A 25,293-nucleotide genomic window follows, 5' to 3' on the forward strand; every position below is an offset into this window, starting at 1 on the left:
AAACTACCACTGATAGTATTGCTGATGGTATACCAAGACCTTCATTGTCTAGACCAGGGAACAAATTTGTACACGGGGTGTGCTGAGAGCCATTGAACCAGACTGGAAATGCTGTATATGATAGAAATCACTTCAAGATAGCTGCAGCAGCACCCCCAGAACTTCTGGGTCTAGACCATAGGTGCTAGAACTATGGGTTCTGGGGGTGCTGCTGCACCCCTATCTTGAAGTGATTTCTATCATATACAGCATTTCCAGTCTGGTTCAATGGCTCTCAGCACACCCAGTGTACCAATATGTTCCCTGGTCTAGACAATGAAGGTCTTGGTATACCACCAGCAATACTATCAGTGGTAGTTTTGGGCATCTCACTTTCCAGACATCAGAGTAATTGGAGGCCCCTTAAGGAAAGGCATCATGTCATTGGGTTAATACTCAGTATCTGCAGAATGCTCTTATAGAGAAGCCACCCTCCACTGTATAAACACGAACCCTTTTGGTAGTAAAGTTTTGGTTTTATTTGTTGGCTGAGCAAAGCAAATCTACCCTCAGCTTGATGATGTTTCTCTCTCTGGATGTAATGTTATAATTTTTGAATCCTGCATTTGATCAATTCCAAAATGTCAGCTCTTTCAACTTCCACAGCTAAATTCTCAGTTACTGGTGGTAGCCACTCTGAGATTCTGCCTCCCCAATACCGTCTCAGATGGTCCTTAAACCCGAAAAGCCATTTGCACATTAAGTTGGCTAACATGCAGTGCTTAGCCTGTGTGAGCAATGGTGTATGTGATCCTCTCATTCTGGAGGAAATGTATAATTTTGCTCCCACTTGGCTGGTTTTATCAAGTCAGTGTTGAAATCTTCTAATATCATGCCTTCTGATTTCCCACTCAGGGAATAATATGTAAAACTGACAGGGTTGGGTAAGGTGATATTTGTACTTAGCTGCTTTCTTAACCATAGGGGAGCTATACCTCAGTGTTACTAGCATCTATCTGTCTGCACTACAGAGGCAGAGAACTCCTTACTAGCAGTACAAAGCAAACAAATGTTTACAGACCTCTATGCACTCTTGGTGAGAACACTGTGCATCACTCTTAGGGTGACCAGACAGCAAGTGTGAAAAATTGGGACGGGGATGGGGGAGTAATAGGATCCTATAAGAAAAAGACCCCAAAATTGGGACTGTCCTTATAAAATCGGGACATCTGGTCACCCTAATCACTCTGGTGATGCCTCTCCAGAACACTTGCAGGCCTGTCCTCATTTAAGAAGAAGGAAAAGGAGGGGGGGAAAATGTGTCTTATCACAACCTCCATGTGTTTAAGCCCAAGAATCAAAAAGGATAATGGAATAGCAGAGGTTGACATATTTGGGAGTGTACAAATTAGAGTCAGGAACATCAGTTAGTGTGAGGTCTTTATCTATGAAAGATGGGGCTAAATTGTGATTGCTAGTAAAAGTATGTCATTACTCTCCTGTAGTCAACTTCTGCTGCTATTCATTCTGAGGGGTGGGAAGCAGACCTGTGTGCATGAGCACCAGCACCTGTGATTGACCTCAGGAAACTTCACTGTATGCCACTGAAGAGAAAACACAAATCCTAGCAGCTGAGCTTGGTGGCAGCAGCTGCTTTACATTGAATCTGGGCTGTTCCCTGAAAGCTTTGGTCAAGCCCCTCCTAACGTGAAAGAAATCCCCTGTAATCTCATTCTTGTCCCTTAGCTCTCCTTGGCTAGTCAATCCATTCTTCAGTTGCTACAGAGATCTGCTGCTATTCCACTAGCTTTCTGCTTTCGCATTTAAACTGTTTGATATTTTAGTTCAATAAATATTGCATTTAAGGTGAAGTTTGAAGTAGACACCATGGAAACAGGCAGCAAAAGCAGTCCACTCAATTCCAGCCATCAAAACACTTTTTTTTCCTTTTGGTCTGTTCAGACCCTGCTTAACAACACATCATTCATGTGCAAAATGTGTTTTGACTTGCCCCAGCCAGCCATGTGGCACATCCACTGTTGTACTTCCTTAGGTTATTGGTATGATAGTAAATACTTTTCATGTGCTTCCGATGTGATCTTTTTACAATAAACTTCACAGCATGAGTACTGATCTTTCCATTTTACAAATGGGGAATTGGACACAAGTTTTGGTTTGCAGTAGGTCCCTCAGGAGCCAGACTGTTGCCATTCATAGACTTTAATGTCTTTATTAAACTGTAAATTTGGGGGGGGGGGGGCAAAAATGTCGTCTCTCTCGAATAGAGAGGAGCAGTATTTGCATTCTGCAAGTTCCACCAAGCAGTGCATCAGATTGATCTCAGTGACCTAATTGCATTTCTTGGGAGCCTTTGTGTCTACTCCTCCTCCCCTGACACACCCACTGTAAGAGATGAAGGTGGCATCGCACTTGGCTTCAGAGAGTGTACCTTGTGTTAGATGGTCCCTCACATCAAAAATCACAGCAATATTAGGACCAGTCACTTAGCCCACATCAGTTTCGCCTTAGATCTTACACAAAAGACAGTGCTTGTAGCCAATCCTATAGTAAACTATATAAAAGATTTATTATTTAGGAAAAGGAAATGAGTTATTTACAGAATTAAAACAGGTAAACACACACAAATAATTCTAATCTTAAATTTCAAAAGGTAGTAGAAGCTTCTATAATAAACACGCTTTATATGTCCTTTAGGGCTAACCCCGGCTAAGCATTGGGGATCTCTTGCTTATGCAGAGAACACTCAGCCCCCCAAATAGGATAGAGAGAATCAGTTTCTTCTGTTTGGGGATTTTATCTCCCTCCTGCCATGTGCTCTGAGCCACAAACTCAGCTGATGGGAGGAATCCACTTGCATAACTCATCACAGGAAGAAGGGCACAGCCTCTCAGCGGACCTTTCCTGTTGGGCAGGACATAACACCTTTTATTGAAGATCAGTTCTTCACACTAGTTAATGTCTTTCTCCTGTCTGGTGATTTACACAGTCACAGAGGCTCACAAGACAACCGCTCAAATATTACCTTTCAGTGTGGAATACAGATGCTATAAGAGAGAGTAATGCCTGCAGCAACTCACAAGCATTCAGTAGGAAACAGTGTGATGAAAAGGTGAAATGCACGGAACTTGTGGGAGAGAATGGAGGGATTCAAGCTGCTCCTGGTGTGTGTAATAAGCTTGGCCTACTGAAGTAATAAAGCAGGCAATCCCCTGGTTTTTTGAGATTCCTAGGTGCTACTGTAATACAGCCAGTGAGCAGGCTCCATTGTGCTAGGTGCTGTACAGACAAGTAACTAAAGAGTGTTTTCTCCAGCAACCTCACAATCTGCACTTAGAGATAAATTGGGAGGATGAGAACCATCAAGGGGATGTCTACATGGCAGTTAACACCCACAGCTGGTCTGTGTGTCAGCTGGCTCGTGCTCGTGGAGCTCAGGCTAAGAGACTGTTTAGTTGCCGTATAGACATTTGAGCTTGGATTGGAGCCTGAGCTCTGGGACCCTCCCGCCACACGGGGTCTCAAAACCCAGGCTGCAGCTCGAACCTAAATATCTACACCACAATTAAACAGTCCCTTAGCTGGAGCCCTGCGAGCCCCAGTCAGCTGACATGGGCCGGCCATGGGTTTTTAATTGTGCAGACATGCTCCAAGTTGAACAGAACTGAGCAGAAAAGCCGAAGTTGCAGCTTTCCATTAGTCTAATCCGTGACAGATGGGAGTGATATGTAGGCATCAGGCAGAGGTAGGTTCTAAGGAAGGATTTTAAAAAAGGATGGATTAGCAGCTTTCTGCATTTTGATGGGTAGCTTTACCCTCCTGTGTAGAATTTCTCTCTTTTACGCAGGTCTTGTTTGTGGTCTCTCTCAGAACAGCCTGAAGATGGTATGGCTGATAGGTATTTTTTTGAATCAGAAGATATTTATCCTACAGATGCTCAAATCAGGCTACCTTAATTTTATGCCTTAGGATGCTGTGTTTGCAATCGTAATTATGAAATGGTTCACTAGAAAAATCAACTGGGTAGCACACTAGTTCATAATATATCCTAACTGGACTTAGCTAGGCATAATTTTGGATCTAATTGAAGTTGGTGAGCTTTCTTAACTTCCAAGTGGCTACACGATGCAGTATGTATCTACTTTTTTCTTTACACTTTTGTACCAGAAGTCTAGAGTCAATCATAAATCAAAGCTCATCTCCAAGTTTGAAAACTGTGCATTTAAAAAACATTGAAATATATTTATACAATAGTCTCCAGAGTGAGAGGCTTCAGTCTCTTGGCTAAACCAGTTATACTGTACAGCTGGTATATTTTTACTGTATAGCTGGTGTGAACATTCGTGCACTTCCATGAGGGCTGCTTCTCCTACCCTCACTTTTTAAACAAAACAAGAAAAATGTGTTTCTCTTCCCTTCCTATTGTGCCACCTTTCAGTATTGTCTGTGGCATTAATAGACAAGTTAAATATAAACTTTCATACAGGAAAACTGTCAAAATTAAGCAAAAAACTCCCCAAACCCTGATCTTCCATGACTGTTTCCATAGTGTCACTTTAAGAAGTCCAGTATTTTGTTTTAAAACTTCGAAGGCAGCAAAAAGCTCACTGAAGTCCTGCATCCTTATTACATTGAGCTGTGGTTGTATTGGATCTCACAAGCCGTATTTGCACCAATAACTGGATGGCAAATGTAGGTTCTTCCTACTACTGCAGCATGGTGCTTGGGGACACTGTGTTATGGGGGTTATTTTTGGGATGGCGGCCAAGAGTTCATGATAACTTGCGTTGGTCACTAAAAATTCTGTAGCTTCTTTCAGAGGAGAGGTGTGTTTAGCCTAAGTGGTGACCAAATTCCAAGTTAAATTATTGCATTCAGTCGTCTTAAAATTTTCAGTGTTGGTTTGACTGTCTGGGGGATTCTCCTCCACTTCTGGACCTAATTGGTTTGTAATGTTCCCTCTGTTATAAGCTAACTGCTGTCTGTTCGCCTTTGATTTCTTCTGCTGTCATGTCGGGACATTCAGTAAGCGAGGGTGGGAGGTTTAAAAAAAAAAGTTATTGTAGTCCTTCATGCTGTGTATTCTCTTGCTGAACTAAAATTTTGTAGGTTGTCCATGTCTCATATGATGTATTTTTACCTGTCTCTCTTTGCTCCTTTTGGTTACTTCCTGATGACATTATCTCTGATAGTGGATAAATGATATAGATGCTTAACAGAGGTCCAAGTACCCAGTGATCAAGTCTTGCCTTACCTGTAGATTTTGAATGTGTACTTTGTAGTAGCTCCTACAGCAGAGGATGAAATAACATCCTAGTTTTTGGCAGCAGCTACATCCTAGTTTTAGGCAGAACTCTATTAGCATCAGCATTAAGAAGGCAGGTGTATATCAGAAGCAGGACCTAAAGGTCTCAAATGTTCATGATGGAAGGAGAGCTTGTGACTTCAGTTGCATTAATCAGATTGCATTTCAATGGGGAAGTTTTTAGAACTAGATAATTTCTGTTTCCTTTGGGATGATGTAACAGTTGCAGTTTATATATTGTCTCGGTAAATAACCGTCAGTGTCATCCCTGGTTAGAGCTCTCTAACAATCTACCAATGGCAATAGCCTTCATTGAGTCACTCTTCTTGAGGCCATTGACAGTTTTATCTATCGTAGCAGTGGAACAAGTGCATATGAGTTCAGTAATCTCTCGGGCATTGCTCTCAAGTGAGAGAGAGAACAGGCTGTCTGAGACAACATAATTAATAATATTTATTACACTAATGTCTAGGGACTATCTAATGTCATCCTAGTGCCAGAGCTGTTTTCGAGGGTGGTTTAGTGTGTGTAGGGTGGTAACTAGAGAAACAAAAAGATAAGGAAGGGGAGAGGAGTGAGGGGGACAGAGCAGATGGTAAGAGGGAAGGGAGAAAGGCCTGAGGGGCAGGTGTAGAGGGAGATTGAGGCTGGGATGAGAGGAGGTTGGAGCAGATAGTGAATTGAACTTTCTCTGCCTGATACTGATCAAACTGTCAAAATCATTATCCATGTACATGGGTCCCTGCTTCTGCAGCTTCTCTGGCTGGTTCCTCCCTATAGATTCTTTCTCAAAGTGCAGGTGGCTGTAGGGAAGGAAGTCACAGCATGGGTCCTACTGCCCCCAGAGGAGTAGGGATCTCACCTGCAGAGTTCTGTCCAGGGTCTGCAAGTGGCCTTGGTTGGGCTCAATTTTTCCTTCCCACCACTAAGTGCAGCAGTTGCTGCACGAGCTGCTTCTGCTGCTGAGATCTGAAATGTCTGTCTGACTAGTCCAGTGTACAGAAGATTTAATACTTCCGTTGAAAGATCTGACCAGCCAGTAGAGGCATCCTGATCATCCTGTAAGGCTATTTAGCAGGGTTGAGCTCCAGAGGACTTTGTCCATAGATGAATGGTTATCTCCTATTTCAGACTGAAAATAAAACATTGAGTGATCTTAAAAGCTGATTGGATTAGGTACTCAAGGGAGGAGCTCCTTTGCAAAAGACTGCTCAGGATAGGGGACAGATTAAGAAAGAAACTCCAGGATGGAATCAGCTGAGGGACGGAGTCTCTGCCTGCAGGACAGATGGAAATAGAAATATGGTAAATGGAAGTAGCTGCAGTAGGGGCTTTGGGATGCTGAGGGTACTATCAGATTGCTTTCTGCAATCGCTGTTTTGCACAGGCTTTCCTGTCTGGTGATAGGCTGATTTTCACCCCCTTCCCTCCCTATCTCCTACTTAGACTCATAGACTTAAGGTCAGAAGGGACCTTTATGGTCATCTAGTCTGACCTCCTGCACAATGCAGGCCACAGAATCTCACCCACCCACTCCTGTAACAAACCCCTAACCTATGTATGAGTCACTGAAGTCTTCAAATCATGGTTTAAAGACCTCAAGATGCAAAGAATCCTCCAGCAAGTGACCCGTGCCCCATGCTACAGAGGAAGGTGAAAAACCTCCAGGGCCTCTGCCAATCTTCCCTGGAGGAAAATTCCTTCCCGACCCCAAATATGGTGATCAGTTAAACCCTGAGCATGTGGGCAAGACTCACCAGCCAGCACCCAGGAAAGAAGTCTCTGTAGTAACTCAGCTCCCAGCCCATCTAACATCTCTTCTTCCTGCCTTCCCCCTTATCTCTTTCCATTGTCACCCCTCCCTTTTCCTATTAATCCCCTCCTCAGGCCCCACCCACCTTTTTTTTGGCCTCTAGACCATGGTTTCTCAGCCTGTGGGTTGTAACCTAAAATTGGGATGCCAGAATGTGTCCTCCTTCTTCGAGTGCTGTCCCTGTGGGTGCTCCACTCTAGGTGACAGTGCGTCCCGGCGCTGTCGATCGGAGATTTTCGGTAGCAGTGCCTGGTTGGTGCGCACGCACCCAGGTGGTATCTCCCGTCTAGTTGGAATCTTCCTGAGTGCGTGCAGCCCACACCCTCCTCAGTTCCTTCTCAACCGTACCTCGGCTGAAGACGGGACTCGGGGCAGTGCTACCTTCTCTTCCCTGGTCTCTATAGGAAACAGTAACAAAGAACAGAGAAATAATTAGTAGTTACATCCCAGTTATTTCCCTTCCTTTAGTGTAATTACATAGTTAGTTATTTACTTAGTTAAAAAAAAAAATCCCTCAGGCTTGTCTCCCGGTGAGACACTCTCCTCGGCCATCTCCAATTCATAATGCCAGGAGCTTCAGGATTCAAAGGCGTATTTCCTGTCAGGAATCCATGCCATGGACAGATGGGCACTCCTACTGTGTGACGTGCCTCCCTTGCGCGAGCCTCAAGTCAAGAGCTCGTTGCGACAGGGATCTGCGGCTCAAAATGCTGATGATGGAAAATCCTTACAGCCGCTTTCGGAGATGGGAAAGGTCAAACCCACTCCCACACGCGCCCCAGCCAGATCAGAACCGGTGGGCAGCATTGCTTCACCTTCCCTGGAGCAGAGCAAGAAGCAGAACAGTCTCACAGGAGAGACTTTAACAAGGGGAAGGGGTCTCCCGCGAGATCCCTACCCTCTGTGCTGACAGTACCAAGGGCAGGTGCCTCAGCTTTTTCTAATGCCTCAGCCGCAGCTCTGACAGAGTGCAGAGGCAGGGACCCGACCTCCAGTGTCAGGAAGGTCCTTGTGGCTCCTGTCCCCTCAGCACCGCAAACGGCCGCGGTGCCGGCAGCGCAATCCTCCGCTGCAGGGAGAAGAACGTTGGCACCGAGGCTGTCTTCCACCCAGGCACCAGTAGCAGACCCCCTGCAGGGCACCTCCAAGCAGCCTGCAGCACTACTGTCACTTGCACTTTCTCCTGCTAATGAGCTAGAGCAGAGAGCAAGCTCAGCTCAGCCCAGGGAGCAGGAGCAGCAGTTTCTCACTCAATGTGACCTTTCAGTGCCACCTGAGCCTCACTCTCCGCTCCTACGTAGACAGGGCTCATTTTTTGAACCGCCGCTCTCTCCACCTGAACTGTTTCACTGACAGTGAACTTGATTTACAGCAACAAGTGGAATTCTCCTCTCCTGCTTTTCCTCCACAGGCAGCTCTGCCATCTTAGGTCACAGCTCAAGGCCACCAGCCTCAGCTTTCCTACTTCGCCCCCCCATGGGCGACACCTGGGTTCTCCTACCCTGTGCCTTGGCCTCAGTGGTACCCTTGGCAAAATCCTCCTACTAGTCATCCTCCTTCTGTGCATCAATCTCCTGCTCCATCCACTTCTAAGGTGCCTGAACCCCCTCCTGAGTATGCAAGTTACGCCATATCCTTAACTTTCCATTAGCCCTGGAAGGAGCCCTCCTCCCTCTGTCTCCACGGGCCATGGACGACTGTAAACAATTTCAAGAACTTTCAGGAGGGTGGCACTCAGTCAAGATATCCCCTTTCAAGAGGTTCAGGAGATGCAACACAGACTCCTCAGAATCCTTCAACCGTCTGCACCCTCAAAAATTGCGCTCCCTATAAACGAAGCACTCCTGGAGCCGGCTGACACACTCTGGCAAACCCCAGTGTCTTTAGTACCAACTTGCAAAAAGGCCGAACGTAGATACTATGTCCCTGCTAAGGACGCTGATTTCCTATTTTTTCATCCACCACCGAACTCCCTTATCATGGATGCAGTTGCACAGAGTATGAAACAGTCACAATATTGACTCACCTCGCAAGAAAAGGACCTTAGACGCCTTGGCGTCTTGGGCCGCAAGGTTTATATGTCCTCCACACTACATTTCAGAATTGCAAACTATTCTGCTCCCCTTGCCAGTTACGACTTTGATAATTGCACTAAACTTTTGAATTTGCCTCCTACATTCCAGAGGATATGAGAGAAGACTTCAAATCAATCCTGACTGAGGGCCAACTGATTTCCAGAACAGCCCTACAGGCATCTCCGACACGGCAGACACAGCAGCCTGTACAACTGCAGCTACTGTGGTTATGCGCAGATCCTCATGGCTCTCTGCATCTGGCATCCCCAAAGAACTGCAGACCAAATTGGAGGATCTCCCTTTTGATAAGGACAAACTTTCTCCTACCTTTCCCTGTCCCTCTTCAGGGACCCTTCTCAGGACCACTTACTTCACACAGAAGTGGTGCATCTTTACAATTAGGTGCAGTGGAACCTGTGCCAACGCAAAATCAAGGGACAGGTTTCTACTCTCAATACTTTCTAACTCAGAAAAAGACCGGAGGATGGAGGCCTATACTAGATCTACGCTGACTGAACAAATTCGTGAGGATACAAAGATTCAAGATGGTCACACTGGGCACAATAATACCTGCACTGGATCAAGGGGACTGGTTCAAAGCCCTCGACGTACAGCATGCTTGCTTTCATACATCAATTCATCCAGCTCACAGATGCTTCTTACGATTCACAATCGGTCATGACCATTTTCAATACAGAGTTCTTCCTTTCGGACCCGCCACAGCACCGAGAGTTTTTTTCCAAGACTCTAGCCATGGTCGTGGCTCAGCTCTGCAAACTCGGGGTCATGCTGTTCCCGTATCTGGACGATTGCCTTATCAAGGGCAACTCTTATGGCGAGACACTTCAAGCTACCCGTTTCACCATCTCCCTCTTTCACAGCCTAGGCCTCCAAATAAACATCCAGAAATCCACTCTGACACTTAAACAACAGATTGAGTTCATCGGAGCTCATCTCGACTCAATCCAGAGCAGGGCCTTGCTCCCATATCACAGATTCCTTGCTATCACGCAGCTCAAACGCATGCTCTCTATTCATCCCAGGACACAGGCAAGACTTTGCCTACAGCTCCTTGGTCACATGGCAGCCACCGTCTTCATGGTTCACCACGCCAGGCTACACATGAGATGTCTCCAGGGCTGGCTCAATTCCAATTTCAAACCCAACAGACACACCTTAGGATGCTGCTAACTCCTCCTCCCAATGTTATAGCTTCCCAGCATTGGTAAACAAGTCCAGGAAACCTCTGCACAGAGGTTTCCTTCCAGCAATGTTCCCCAACACTCATGCTCACCACGGACGCTTCCCTAATCGGTTGGGGAGCGTACCTAGGGCAGCACAGGGCACAAGGCCGGTGGTCTGCATCAGAGACGCACCTTCACATATAAATCTCTTAGAGCTCAGAGCTGTGCCTTCACTTTCTTTCCCTCAGAAAGAACAAATCTCTTTGGGCCTTAAAAGACAACATAGCATGTATGTACTACATAAACAGACAAGAGGGAGCCCAATCACATTCCCTTTGCCTGGAAGCCATTCAGCTATGGAATTGGTGCATACGACATCGAATACAAATCATCACTTCCTACCTACCAGGCTGCCACAACACTACTGCCGACACACTCAGCAGGCACTTCCTGACACAGTGCGAATGGGAACTGCACCCCGCAGTACTTCGACAGCTCTTCTCCCTCTGGGCAGCTCGTCAATAGATCTCTTTGCCACGACCTAGAATCGAAAATGTTCTGTTTTGCTCCAGAGTGGAACTGAATCCCTAGGAGATGCATTCCTCATCCCATGGAACAACTCCCTCTTGTACTCCTTCCACCAATCCCTCTGTTACACAGGTTTCTTTGGAAGATTGCGGACGGCAAGGCCTGGGTCATCCTTATTGACCTGGCTTGGCCAAGACAGATGTGGTATCCCTACCTACTCTGCATATCCTCCCGTCATCCACGGGCTCTCCCCAACAGGCCAGACCACGTTTCCCAGGACAACGGATGGGTTCTTCACCCCAGCTCCAAAAACTCCACCTCACAGCCTGGTTCCTTCATGGTTCCAAATCCATGAACTAGCCTCTTCCGAGCAAGTCCAGTATGTCCTCCTGCACAGTAGGAAAGACTCCACTTGTAGAACCTACCTGCAGAAGTGGAAGCGTTTCGCCCCCTGGTGCTCATGTAATCACTTAGCACTCAATAATGTGACCCTCCATAACATTCTAGACTACCTCCTGAAACTGAAACAGGAAGGACTTTCGCTCAGCTCCATCAAAGTGCACCTGGCAGCGCTTACCACCTTCCCTGACCTATTAGACAGTTATTCATTCTTTACCCACTCCACCATAAAACGCTTTCTCACAGGCCGGCAAAATCTCCACCCTGAAATTTACCCAACACCTGCTGCATGGAATCTTAACCTTGTTCTTCATGCTCTCATGAAACCTCCATTTGAGGCCTTGGCTAACTCCCCTCATCTTCATATGTCCATGAAGGTGGCTTTCTTAGTTGCCATAACATCAGCAGGGAGAGTTGGTGAAATGAGAACCCTGATGGCCCACTCTCCCTTCATGATCTTCTCCAAGGACAAAGTCACTTTGAGACCACATCCTAAATTTCTTCCTAAGGTGGTATCGACCTTCCACCTCAACCAACCTATATACTTACCTACTTTCTATTCCAAACCTCACAAGACTCTGCAAGAGGCAACTCTGCATACTCTCGACGTCAGGCGAGCAATCGCCTTTTATTTAGACAGGACCAAACCATTTCGTAAGTCCCCACGACTCTTTGTTTCCATTACCAAAAGATCGAAAGGTACGACTATCTCTAAACAACGTCTATCCAAGTGGATCTCTGACTGCATCGGATCCTGTTACCATGCGCAAAATCTTCAACCGCCCGAAGGCATTAGAACTCATTCCACTCGAGCCATGTCAATATCCGTTGCCTTCCTGCACAATGTTCCCATTCCTGACATCTGCAAAGCGGCTATGGGGTCATCTGAACACAAGTTTGCAAAACGTTATACTCTCACGCAAGACACCACAGCAGACTCCATAATAGAGTACTATCTACATACAGTACTATCTACAGTACTCACTGCTGCATCTCCAAAGTCCCACCAACCATAGCGGGTACTGCTACACATTCACCTAGAGTGGAGCACCCACAGGGACAGCACTCGAAGAAGAAGAGAAAGTTACTCACCTTGCAGTAACTGAGGTTCTTCGAGATGTGTGTCCCTGTGGGTGCTCCACACCCCGCCCTCCTCCCCTCTACTTTGGAGTACTAGTATGTTGCTCCGCGGTAGAGAAGGAACTGAGGAGAGTGTGGGGCACACGCACTCAGGAAGATTCCAACTAGACGGGAGATACCATCTGGGTGCGTGCACCCCAACCAGGCACTGCTACCGAAAATCTCCGATCGACAGCGCCGGGACGCACCATCACCTAGAGTGGAGCACCCACAGGGACACACATCTCGAAGAACCTCAGTTACTGCAAGGTGAGTAACTTTCTCATGAGTCACGTGGGATGCCTGGGGGGATATTGGATTTTTTCTCTTGGAGGGCAATTGCAGAGACTGCCCAGCACTCATCTCACAGTAGTGGCTCCTGCAGCTCCCATCCCACAGGACTGGCTAGACTCTGCTCCCTTGTCCAAGAGCTGCAGCCTGGTGCATGGGTCACAGCACTGCTCAAGTTTGGCCCAGCTGCTCCTCTCCCATGATGCTGGAGGGCTAGCTAGACCATATCTGAGTCAGTGGCATTGCGACTCCAGGTGCCAGGGCACAATGCCACTCTCAGAAATTTAGCCTGCCCCTCCCGATGGGGGGAGCGCAGCCAAACCAAACCTGAGCAGCACTACAACCCCAGGGATTGCAACACCCAGAGTGGAGAGGTGAGCCCAACCAGCCCTGTGGGACTGGAGCTGCCACTCATATGCACAGTGTACTTATTTAGGACTTATCCTTATTAGGTTAATCTGTGTGTAAGATATTGTGGGTATGAAATATTTAGTATCAGAGGGGTAGCCGTGTTAGTCTGGATCTGTAAAAGCAGCAAAGAATCCTGTGGCACCTTATAGACTAACAGACGTTTTGGAGCATGAGCTTTCGTGGGTGAATACCCACTTCTTCAGAAATATTTAGTAAACCAGGTGTGGATTTTTTTTTTTTTAACACTAACTCTATTTACAGGGTGGTGACAGGCCATCAAGGTTTATTAATGGACCATGAGGCCAAAAAGGTTGAAAACCACTGTGTTAGGCACTGCTGTAATACAAATAAATATATTTCATTATGGAAGTATGCATATTCTCGAACAGCTGCAGTGGTTATAATATTTAGGTCCCTAAATACTCACTAAGCTAGAATATACATAACATAACATAATTCCTAAAGCACTTGAGAATGGCAAGGCTACTGACGTGCTTTGACTGCTGCTTATTACAGTAACCCATATCAGCTAGTGCAGGGGTGGCCAACCTGTGACCCCGGAGCCACATGCGGCTCTTCAGAAGTTAATATGTGGCTCCTTGTACAGGCATCAGCTCTGAGGCTGGAGCGAAAGGCACCAACTTTCCAGTGTGCTTGTGGTGGCGGCTCACTGCTCAATACCTGGCTCTGCCACGGGCCCTGCCCCCACTCCATCCCTTTCCACCCTTGATCCTGACCCTGCTGTGCCCTCGCTCCATCCCTCCCCTCCCAGCCTCATTCATGCCATGAAACAGCTGATCGGGAGTTGTGGGGAAGGAGGGGGAGGTGCTGATTGGTGGGGCTGCCGGTGGGTGGGAGGTGCTGGGAACAGGGGCGGGAGCTGATGCGGGGCTGCTGACATATTACTGTGACTCTGTGGCAATGTACATTGGTAAGTTCTGGCTCCTTCTCAGACTCAGGTTGGCCATCTCTGAACTAGTGCATCCCCTCTGCCTGTATCTGCCTGTACTTGGATTAGGGTGACCAGACAAAAAGTGTGAAAACTTGGGATGGGGTTTGGGGGTAATAGGACCCTGTATAAGAAAAAGACCCAAAAATCGGACTGTCCCTATAAAATCGGGACATCTGGTCGCCTTGACTTGGATTGTAAAGTCTCTATGGCAGGGACCGCTTAGCACAATGGGACCCTGATGCATGATTGGGACCGCTAGGCTGTACCACAGTACAAATATCTAATGATTGTTCAGAATTCTTGTAACACGTTTATCATTTCCATAACTGTGCGTGGTGACTGTGGTTCAGTGGGAGAGACCATTTTGCAGAGGCCTCCCTTCAGGAGATCCAGTCTGATGTAGAGCAAGATTCTGGAAAAGGCACCTCCATATGAATGCTGCTTCCCTGCATTCTGGGTCACTTAGAAGTGCCCAGGTTCCAATGCAGAGGAATTGCAAAGGACCCCAGGTAAAACGCTAGCCAACTTATATAGCTGTTGAAGTAGATCACCTTGAGGAAAAGGAGCAAGTGTCAGAGAGAATTACAGCAAATAATTTCTGGAAGTCCATATACTATGCAAACCGGAAACATCTTTGCCTTGGCCTTGGGGTTCTTGCAGAACCACTCCTATTGACACATGGGTTAGCACAGTCAAAAACTGGCTCCAGATAAGTAGATTGTTTCTTCTGTTGTTTGTATAGCTTAATAGCATGAGGTTAACAATGTTTCACTCACTGAATTGTAGCTGTATTCTGTTGAATTTGTACAGCTGCAATAACCCCATGAAATGCTGCCTTCCTGAAGTGCTAGATCTACCCAACATCTCCACAGCAAATGTTCCTTCAGATGTGGAGAAAGCTGCAGGTGGCCTTTTGGGATGCTGCCTGCTTTCCCCCCCCTGCTCCCACTGTGGACCTTCATGAAGCTAGCCATTGAGATGTTTGGGCAGCAACCTAGTGGCGTATAAGTTCTCTTCTTTTGCTCCTGTGTTGCTTAGCTATGAGATCATGCCAATCCCAGCCCATTGAGGCCACAAGCTGACTCCCATGACCTGACTTTGATCCCCATGTAGCTTTGGGAATTAGGGAAGGGAGCTGAAAAAGAAGCAAAAGTAACAAAAATGAAGGAGTAAAGGTGGGAAGAGGGTGATATTAGAGATAGGGATGGGACTCTCCAGGCTTTCTGTTACCCAGGGCTTATTACAGTCTTCCGTAGTTCTGTAACGCACCCCATGTAAATATGCCTGGTGTATGAATCCCTTTTGGGAAGAGAGGGAGAAAAAAATCGGTAGCCAGTTTCTTTCCATGGTGAATTGTTTATTATCCAAGTTTTGAGACCGTTAGAGCCCTGCAAATCTGTGGATATCTACTTTATATACGCAGATACCTGCATCCACGGACCATGTTTGCGGATCACGAATTTGAAGTGGATACAGATTTATCTATTCATGAGCTCTGGGTCACTGAAAAGATGGGAACCAATGCAAATAGTGTTCAGCTCCTTTATCTTCCTGCTGCTGCAGTGTTCGCAGCAGCCATATTGAAGAGCAAGTTTGAAGGGACTCTGTCATGTAGTTTGAGCCTCCAGAGCTAGGTTTTATTTGAAATGAAAAAAATAAATCCTTAATGTCAATAGCAAGATTTATTTTTATTTAACTGTCTTCCCCTGCAGTGTTGGGAACCCAACCATTAGCTAGTGCAAGTCCAGTGGAAAGTGGACCATGGTTTTCGTGGCTCAAACACAGGAGTGGGAATCAGACTGCCAGGGTTCTGTTCCTGACTCCGCACCAGACTTCCTGTGTAATCTTGAGCATGTCACATTGCCTCTGTGTATCACAGTTCCTCATCTGTAAAACAGGAACAGTCTAGGTCATGTCTTGTGAAGTGCTAGTCATCATGTGAAGAATGATTATCACTGTCCAATCAGAGTGAAATGGAAAAAGTAAACAGTATGAATGGTGACAGTAAATTAGATATTAAAACAGGAAAAAAAATAAAAATTGGGGGCAGAAATATATATATTTTTTAAAAGATCGGGGTCCCATTTTAGGAAAACAGTTTACTGTCTGATACAGCAATGCTGGCTGGCTGCAGCGGGTGGAAATGCAGAGAAACTAGTCAAAGAGCTGTGAAAGAACAATGTTACTGAAGTTGAAAGCACTAGGTCTGTTAGTACTGGATCTTCTTGAGCACAAAGGTTAGGTTCCAAATTCTTAACAGCGTTTACAGTTGGCTAAACGTGCACTGTTAACTGCACCAGCCTGCTGTGTGTAGAAATATTGTATACGATCACGTCCCTGAAAAAAGAGATCACAATCTTTTTTTTTTTTTTTACTGATACTTAACTGTAAATTTATCTTTTATCTCCATCTCTAACTCAACTGTCACCATAGGAGACCATCTAAATTAAAGGGTATAATCCTGAGATTGACATCAAACTCTCATTAATGTAAATGGCAGTTGTGTGGGTGTCAGATGGAGAATATTATGCCTAAGGCTTTGTCTAGTGCTGAGCTGAAGGAAACTGCCCCACTAACCTCACTGGAATACATAATTGATGTGAAGAGCACTTAATACTTTAAGGTCAACAGTTTCCACTTTCTCTTCATTTAGTATTAGGTGGCGGTGCTGTACCTTCATGTTGGCATTATGTTAGCAATGGCCTGTTAGTGCTGAAAACTTGTGCAGCACATGACCTTCTGATCACCAATACGGTCTTCCGCTTCCCTACCCGTAACAGGACTTCGTGAATACGTCCCTGTTCCAAGCACTGGCATCTGATAGACTATTTCATCATCAGGAGAAGGGACAGACAAGATGTCAGAGTTACAAAAGCTATGTGCGGCGCTGACTGTTGGACAGATCACAGGCTCATAGTATCCAAAATGAAGCTCCATATCATGCTGAAGAGATGACCACAAGGCTGTAAGGCTCTCAAAAGGATCAACGTGTTGAAGCTGAAGAACAGCCGCATCACTGAAAATCTAGCGGAAGGCCTAGAGAATGAGCTTCCTGATCTTCGTATTGAGGATGATGCTGAGAAAGACTGGGAGCGATTCCGCAACACTGTCCATACAGCTGCATCAAAGGTATTGGGGCCCTCCACACGCAGGCGGCAAGACTGGTTTGACAAAAATGATTCAGAAGTCCAGGCCTTACTTGCTGAGAAGCACCGCCTGTGTCGTGCATATCAAAACGACCCATTCTCAGCGGCAAAGAAGACCGCCTTTATCAATGCTCACAGAACAGTACAGAACCGTCTGCGCAAAATGCGAGACTTGTGACTGAGCGCCAAAGCAGATGAAATACAGGTGTATGTGGACAGGAATGACTGTGCAGTTCTATGAAGCCCTCAACACACTCTATGGTCCAGAGTCTTCTAGGAGCTTTCCCCTCCTGAACTCTGATGGCACTGTGCTCCTTACAGAGAAGACGCAGATTCTCCAGAGATGGGCTGAACATTTTGAAGCAGTTCTCAACTGCCCCTCTGTCATCAATGATGAGGCCATTGACAGGATGCCCCAGATTGCAGTCAATGACTCCATGGATGCTTCACCAGAAGAGGACGAAGCGAAGAAAGCCATCAACCAGCTGTCAAGTGGCAAAGCCCCAGGGTCAGATGCCATACTAGCAGAGTTGTACAAAGTCGGTGGACCGTGCTGCTACGGAAACTCACTGAGCTGTTTCAGTCCTTCTGGAAGCAGGGATCCATTCCACAGGAATTTAGGGACGCGTCTATCGTGCAGTTTTGTAAGAGGAAGGGCAATCACCAGGTATGCGACAATCACCATGGAATCTCGCTGCTCTCTACAGTGGGGAAAGTTCTTGCACGGGTTCTGTTGAACCGGTTGATCACTCACCTGGAGCAGGGCTTACTGCCAGAATCACAGTGTGGCTTCCGCAAGGGACATGGCACTATTGACATGATCTTCGCTGTGCGTCAGCTACAGGAGAAATGTCAAGAGCAGAATCGTGAACTCTACACAATTTTTGTGGACCTCACGAAAGCGTTTGACTCTGTCAGTCACCAGGGCCTGTGGAGGATCATGCTGAAATTCGACTGTCTAGACAGATTCATACGAATGGTATGTCAATTTCATCACGGTGTGATGGCTCGTGTCCTGGATGACAGTGAAACATCTGAGGCCTTCCCAGTCACCAACGGCATCAAGCAAGGGTGTGTTTTAGCACCCACTTTGTTCAACATGATGTTCTCTGCCACTCTGACTGATGTCTTCCAACACTGCACTGAAGGAGTAGGCCTGAAGTACAGAACTGATGGGAAACTATTCAATCTGAGGCAACTGCGTGCCATCACCAAGGTGAAGGAAACTGTACTTCAATACTTTCTCTTTGCCGATGATTGTGCTCTGAATGCTAGCAGAGAGCTAGAAATGCAAGCCAGTATGGACAGGCCAGTATGGACAAGTTTTCATCTGCATGCAACAACTTCGGTCTCACCATTAACATCAAGAAGACTGAGGTCATGCACCAGCCAGCTCCCCACACTCCGTACTCAGAACCATCCGTCACTGTACATGGACAGAGACATCAGGCAGTGGACCACTTCACGTACCTGGGCAGTACCCTTTCCCGAGCAGTGTCAATCGATGATGAAGTAAACTGCAGAATTGCTAAAGCCAGCTCTGCATTTGGCCAATTGCACTCCATCTGCGAACGTCGAGGGATCAGTCTACCAACGAAGCTGAAGGTCTACTGAGCAGTGGTGCTTCCAACTCTGCTATACTCCTGCGAGATGTGGACTGTCTATCGGAGTCATGCACAAAGGCTCAATCACTTCCACATTTCCTGTCTGCGAAAGCTTCTAAAAATGAGATCGCAGGACAAAGTGCCCAATACTGAAGTCCTTACCAGAGCCAGTCTGCCGTCAGTTCACACACTGATGATGATGGGCCGGACATGTCGTGAGAATGTCAGACGAGCGCATTCCTAAACAGCTCTTCTACGGAGAACTCATTCAGGGAAAGTGCTCCCATGGAGGACAAAAGAAGCGATTCAAGGACACGCTGAAGACCTCTCTGAAATCCCTCGAGATCAACACCGCCACATGGAAAACCCTCGCACTGAACCATCCAGCATGGCGCCGCCTCATTCACACAGGCAGTAATACCTCTGAAGCGAGGCATACTGCTGAGGCTGAAAGAAAGCGTGAGCTGCGCAAGTCCAGAGCTGCCCACGCATTATTGACAGTGCCATCACGTCTGCCCGACGTGTGACAGGACGTTCCACGCCCGAATCGGACTGATCAGTCATCTTCGGATGCACAGAGCCCGGTCATTGAACGAATGGGTTGTTGAGGTCTTCCTCGACAACGATGGACGAACATCATGTTAACAATTACTGTAATGTAGCTGGTTGGAGTTCCTCTCCTGTTACAGGAATGCAGACATGCTGCACATACGATGTACGTTTTGTTGTACTTGTCTTCCTGTCAGGATTGTTTCTGTGCTCATGCTCTGAAGAGTACAATGTGAAGTGAGCATGTAGCTAAGTCATCTGGGTCTTCGCAGTTCACATCAGGCACTGTGGAGGCATTTCCATTGTAACCCTCCAGGGAAGGGAGTGTTCTGTAGTGGTCAGAACAAGGGACAGTCAATACTCTTGAGTTCTGGTCCCAACTTTGACTGATCCGCTGTGTGGCTTTGGATTAGTTGTTTACTCCCATTTTACAGGTTGGTAAAGGAAAACACTGAGAAGTTTATTCCTCAGAGGGATGTCTGTAGAACTGCCAATGTTTTGTAATGCACTTTGAGATCTTTGTCTGAAGGACGTTATCTGGGTGCATTCTTGTGGGATCAGTAACAACTGTGTCATTGCAGTCTTCGTTCTAGGCTGGTACATACTGCACACTGTCTCCTATTCTGTGCCTTATCTCATCTGTAATAGTGGAATAAACTTAGAAATGCCCAGCTGCACTAGCTTTAAGAGCAGTTCAGTTTGCTCTTTCTCACAGTTCAGAAATCAGCATGCTGGAGGGATCTTTAATGTTTAAGATAGAAAGGCTTGCTTTAGGGGAAAGAGCCTGCATGCTGAGCATGTTTCCTAATGTGTCTCCCTGAACAATAATTACATTAGAAGCCCTGCTGGCTTATAGCTTTCGGAAAAAAAAAGTCACAAATTGCCATGCTTCAGCCTTTGTGACTCACGCAGAGTCCAGGCTTTGCCAGTTTCAGAAATTCCAGACTCTATTGATGTCCTTGGAAATGATAGTTCAGTGGACAGCTACTCAGTGCATGAGCTTCTAAGCACTACAAGTTGACTTAATAATAGAATCTGTTTTAATGCAAAGGTCAACAAGAGACCCAGTGGATTTCTCTGAATTTGTGTTTTGCATTTATTCCATTTGACTTTGTAATTGCGGATGACTTGGTCCTTTTCAGACTCATCCCTCTTCTTTTACATGGGACTGAAATAGTGAAAGAGCATTTCTGGGAATGTTAGTGAGGGAGTTGGGTGATAAAGAATGCTAAAGCATGGAACCTCCACCTTGAATATGTTCATCCTCTCTTACAGAAGAACAGAAGTGTCACAGTGTATAACTTTAACTATGCAACTACAACCCCTAGTTTTTAATGCATTCAAGAGCCATGATATCTATCATTTTTATGCTAAATTTCTGAAATCTCAATAGTGCTGTCTGTTTTTAACATTGGACAAGCAAAAAAAAGTAAGAAGTTGAGTTTTCTATCTATGAATTTCTGTAATTGCAGGAATTTCTCAATTAGTTTATTAGGAGCTAGTCCATGCTCTGATTACTGATGGTTTATGGGAGAGGGAAAAAAGATGGATATTGATTCTAGGAAGAATACATGTGAATGGAATTCTGAAAGGATGTTAAATCTTATGGTAATCTTCAAAAAGAGTAGGTGATTCATACTGACTTTTAGTAGCTTAGTACAGTGGTTCCCAAACTGGGGTTCACAAAATGTTACAAGGGGTACGTGGGGTGGGGGGTAAATCCCTAATGGCAGACAGAACTGTTCCTAGAGACCCTGGGCTAAGGCCAGCAGCACAGAGCCCCTGGACTTCCAAGAGCTAAGCAGATCAAAGAAAGTATATCTATCACAGTGAGGAGATTTGAACTTCAAGACTTATAAAAAATGGAAAAGGAGGTGGATATTTTTTGCTGTTTTTAAGATTGAATAGGCAGCTAGTATTGTTCTTAAAATTATTATGAAGAACAAGTTTAAGCTTTGTTGTAACGTGCTTTGTTTGCCTGGATTGCTCAAGACCCGAATGCTTGTATAGGAGGAACTCTTGAGTTGGCATCTTAAATACCTTCATGCCGTTTCACATCTGATATTCCTTGATGAAGCATAGGCAGCTTGTCTTATAACAGACTTATTCAAAGTGATCCAAGCTATGAAAGTGAGATCTTGAAAGAGTGTTGCCGTTTTCATAATGTAATAAAATACTGTAATGATTAATAATTAATAATAGTGTGTAATCGTGTCGTGAAAACAAATTTTATATTTCCAAGATCACTGGTTTTATAATTTATACTTAGGCAAAGGAGAAAAATCTCTGGAAATACTCATCTTTAGGAGAGGGTTCGCAAAACTTGACATTTTAGTGAAAGGGATCAACAGGTTGTTAAAGTTTGGGAACCACTGGCTTAGTAGAATCATTGAGAAGCAGTTTGATATAGTAGTTAGAGCAGGGACTAGCAGCTGGACTTCACCTAGCTCTGCTACCGAGTCTCACTTTGTAATGCTGGACAGGTCATTTAATGATACCTTTATTACCCCATTTCACAGATGAGCTTTAATATATGGTGTCACAGACGGCATGTGGCACCTCTTCCTGGCCATTCTGGGGAGTAGCTCTGGCGAGATGTTGCACCCTCCTCCGGCAGAGTCCCTCCCTTCATCATCTCACCCTGTGGCCCCTCTTGTTCCAGAAACCGCAGCCTCCTCTTTGTGACTTGGCTCTCCGGCTGGGCCACTACATGGTTTCCCCTTCCAGGGGTTACCCAAAGTCCTTCTGCACAGTCTCAGGCAGTCTTCTCCAGTATTGCCATGATGGGGCCACTTTCCCAGTGGCCGATAGGGGAAGCCAGGTCTACATGCTACTGCGGATTCCAGTCCAGGGACCTTCAACCCAGTAGTTCTGGGCATAGGCACCAACTTTCTCTGGTGCCAGTGGGTGCCCGTGCCCCCCCACTCCTTTTCCTACCTCAGTCCTGCCCTGACTCCACTCCATCCCTGCCCCTGGCCCCGCCCCCATTCCAACCCGAGCCCCAGAGTCTGCACCCTAACTCCACCTCCTCCCAGCCCCTATTGGATCCCTTCCCCAAATCCCCGCCCTGGCCCCGCCTCTTCCCCCAGCGCTCCACGTTCCCCTTCCTCCCCCCTCCCTGCCCCATGGATCAGCTCTTTCATGGCACAAGCGTTAGGAGGGAAGGAGGGAGAAGCAGGTTGCAGCAGCTTGCTGCAGAGGAGTCTGAGGTGGAGTTGAGTTCAAGCAAGGGGGTGGAGCGGGGCCACAGGGAGCTGCCGGTGGTTGCTGAGCTTTACTCTCTCAGCCCTCGCTACTCCTTCCCTGGACTGCTTCCTACTTATCTGGGTTCCCCCTCTTTCTGGGTTTGCCAGTCCAAGCTCCCTCCTCCAAGGGAGTGACCATAGACTACTTCCTTACAATGTCTTGCTGCTCACAGCTCCTGGGTTATATACAGGCCTCTCCTGTTCCTGTCCAGCTGAGCTCATTTCTAATTAATGACCTGCTCCCTATCTCCTTTCTAGGGTGTAGCCTGGGCAGTTAATTGGCCTGCCTAGCAACTTTAATCCCTCCAGGTCTTGTATTGGGGGTGGAGAATCACATATGGCTATCTCCAAATGGATGGTTCTATCAAATGGCAAAGTTTTGGTGGTTGCGATTTAACTTTGTTGTCTTAAGTCGCTGTTTCCACACTCATATAGGATCTCTAAATACGTGACCTTAGCAAATAGGCAGACAAATGCTTCCATGGTATAGGTCTTGTTGCTTTGCATTGTAAAATGACTTGAGGTGCTTGCGTACTGGGGAGATGTTGCAGAAAAATGCCTGGATAGCTTCGATGGAATACAAGAGCTGCTCTTGCAAAACAACATTCTGCCAGGACATTAGAACAGCTCTGGTTAGGTTTTGTGGGAGAATTCTGCCTTCCTCACATACCTTCCCTGCCCTCCCGTCTTAGGGAGTTTCTAGTTAAACATAGAATTTAAATTAATAAAAAAAATAAGTTCAATAAATCAAGGAAATCAAGAATGCAAAATAAATGTACTCTGTGGTACCTATACAAATTTCCCCTTCTCCTGGAGAAATTGTACCCTCCTTGTAGGAACAGATTCCTTTCCCCCTCTCCACCTTTGTAGAGTGCACAGCTATGGAGCTATTCAACTAATAAAAACTGCATTTCCGCAGTCTAGTAAGCTTGTGACACAAATGATCCAGAGTCAGGGAGCATGATGTGTATTTACAAGATCTTAATGTTCACTTCCTCTTCCTTTCTGATCATGACATGTTGTAAAATTGAGTTTGAGCCCATCCTGTTCATAAAGGATAATATATCTGAGCTGTGAATAGTAAGCTTTGAGGATTAATGGATGAGTTTAATCCCACTACTCTCAATCCAATCACCTCTAATCTTATTACAGTGCTCAAATGATTAAAATGAATGGTGATTCCACTGGGGATACAGCTTTCACTAGCCTTTTTTACAGCTGCTCTTGGGCTAAATTTTGCAAGATGCAGTATGTTCCTACGGAGAGCATTCAGCACCTCATGCCTGTTGAAATCAGGGGTAGCTGAGGATGCTCAGCACATTGCAGAATCAGACCCTTTGAAGACAGTGCTACAGAAGCCATGCAAAGGAGATACTATTTAGTCAACTGAACAGTGCTTGGATTTAATCCTGTTTTTCTAGAAGAAAATCGTGTTGCTTACAGATGCATGCCCCTGTGAGGTAACGTATTGAATATTTAATGTAGTTCTTTTAAGTATTTGTTTAAAAAAAGTTTTCAGAGACTTTAGCAGTGGTGGAAAATTATTGGTTTGATAGCCCTCGGAGACTGATGTTCTCTATTTATCTAGAGAACAAGTAGAGCAGAGTCAGTGCTAGCAACACACAGCACGTGTACCTCCTTTCCTTGCCATCATTGAACCTCAGCACTGCCCCATAGGACTCGTCTCCAAGCCAGTTCAGTCCTTACGTCTTTACTGAGACGGCCCAAAAGGATGCCAGATATTTTGGTGGTACTTTCATCATGTGGACCATTGACCATTAGAAACAGGAGATCAACAAACTCATTTCACATAGACCACTGTAGAGCAATTGGGTGGGAACTACTTTCAGTCACTTCTAACCTCACCTTCTTCTAAGGATTTACTTAGGTGACTGTCAGGAAAATGCTAGTATTCTAAGGGTTAATGATCAACATCGTGTTCATAAAGATGCCAATCTGTGCCCAGTGTATTGATAGTAAATCTGTTATGAAGGCAGATATTGCATAAATGTTCTCTATGTGAGTGACTAAAGTGGCTAATTTTGCCAACATTTGGAACATTAGGAAACAGTGTCTATGACTCCTTTAATGCGCACGCAGCAGTGTGCAATCAGCCCAGCACATTGTACTGTTGGAGCAGGCATGGCTAGTGCTCATGTTCCTGTAGTTAAGGGTCATTAGTCAAGCATTTTCTCTGGAGTTTATATTTCAGATGTTTTGTTGGCTCTGTTTTGCTGACTAGTACACAAGGCAGCCTTTGTTATGCAGTTTGTGATGTATCAGACTCACTACAGCTAAACTATGATATTCTTCCTCTAAAAAATAACACCCTCTGCATCCCGTATCCAAATTATTTCATGGAGTGATCCCATTACTGTGCACAATTTTAAGCAGGTTTGGGCTATATTGGTACTTGGATGGAAGACCTCAAAGTAAAAGCAAATGCTACAAAAAGAGGTTTTAGTGTAGCGGGAGGTGTCACCCTTTCCCGTAAGGCAGTAATGAGTCAGTGCCCAAACATGATGTCAGTGAGTGCTTTGAACCTGGAGATGTCATATTTAGGATGAGGTAGTACTAAGATCCTGACCTCTGGTGGCTCTTACAGGTCTGTTGGCATATTTCAGATAAGTTTGTCCTCATTTCCTGCCCAGATTCTTTTTTGGGTTGTTCTCGTT

General features: G+C 45.8%; 1 protein-coding gene across 1 annotated transcript in view; it reads left to right on the plus strand.

Moving 5' to 3' along the window:
- The window catches only part of CNNM2 (cyclin and CBS domain divalent metal cation transport mediator 2), a 186,734-nt gene that overhangs the window by 91,455 nt on the left and 69,986 nt on the right, over positions 1–25,293 (plus strand). The gene's annotated exons all lie outside the window — the stretch shown is intronic.

The sequence above is a fragment of the Gopherus evgoodei genome, chromosome 7 (assembly GCF_007399415.2).
Source record: "Gopherus evgoodei ecotype Sinaloan lineage chromosome 7, rGopEvg1_v1.p, whole genome shotgun sequence".
In the NCBI taxonomy this organism is placed as follows: domain Eukaryota; kingdom Metazoa; phylum Chordata; order Testudines; family Testudinidae; genus Gopherus; species Gopherus evgoodei.